The 615-nt window shown below is 26.2% G+C and overlaps 1 long non-coding RNA gene across 1 annotated transcript; it reads left to right on the top strand.

Moving 5' to 3' along the window:
- Nucleotides 1-245: 245 nt before the first annotated feature.
- On the top strand, nt 246-585 carry LOC105461376. Its single transcript, XR_975929.1, has 2 exons — nt 246-372; nt 441-585. It is a non-coding gene; the product is annotated as an uncharacterized LOC105461376 (long non-coding RNA).
- Nucleotides 586-615: the final 30 nt, after the last annotated feature.

Here is a 615-nt window from a genome sequence, read left to right as displayed (position 1 = left end):
TAGTGGTGTAATATTGTAGATAAATACCTTAGCTACTAAAAAAACCAACCACTATTTTTAAATACTTTGAAATTGAATTTTTATAAATAAAAGCGGGTAAAAAAGGTGGTCCCTATAGGGACCACCGTGCTTCAAAGGGTTAAAGACTATTGTCTTCAGAAAAAGTAAGCATAAATGTTTAAATTTACTAAATAATTATATAAATTATATATGAAAGTATTTGATTAATTATATCTAAATATAAAAAATAAAAATAACAATAAATATAATAAATATGTTACAGCACTGTATCTAACATAATCGATGAGATTGACTCAAATGTATTAATAACGATCAACGATGATGATGAAGATAACGCAGATAGCCAAACAGGTATAATTTAAACATGTCAAATTATTATTATATTAAATAATTGAGAAAAATTCTTTTTTATATTCAAGATTCGAATAAAGGAAGAAAAAGAAAAAAAAATGATAACAGTGCAATAGACAGAGTGGTCGATGCCATATGTAAAGAAGACAGAATAGTTCTTCCTCCGCCACCAGAACCTAACGAAATGGATTCATTTTTATCTTTAATAGGATTCCGATTACAAAAAATGTCACCTAAAAAAAA

The sequence above is a fragment of the Wasmannia auropunctata genome, unplaced genomic scaffold, assembly GCF_000956235.1.
Source record: "Wasmannia auropunctata unplaced genomic scaffold, wasmannia.A_1.0 LD290697.1, whole genome shotgun sequence".
NCBI classification, from domain to species: Eukaryota; Metazoa; Arthropoda; class Insecta; order Hymenoptera; family Formicidae; genus Wasmannia; species Wasmannia auropunctata.
The sequence above is the reverse complement of the archived record's forward strand: the minus strand, read 5'-3'. Positions and strand labels throughout refer to the sequence as shown.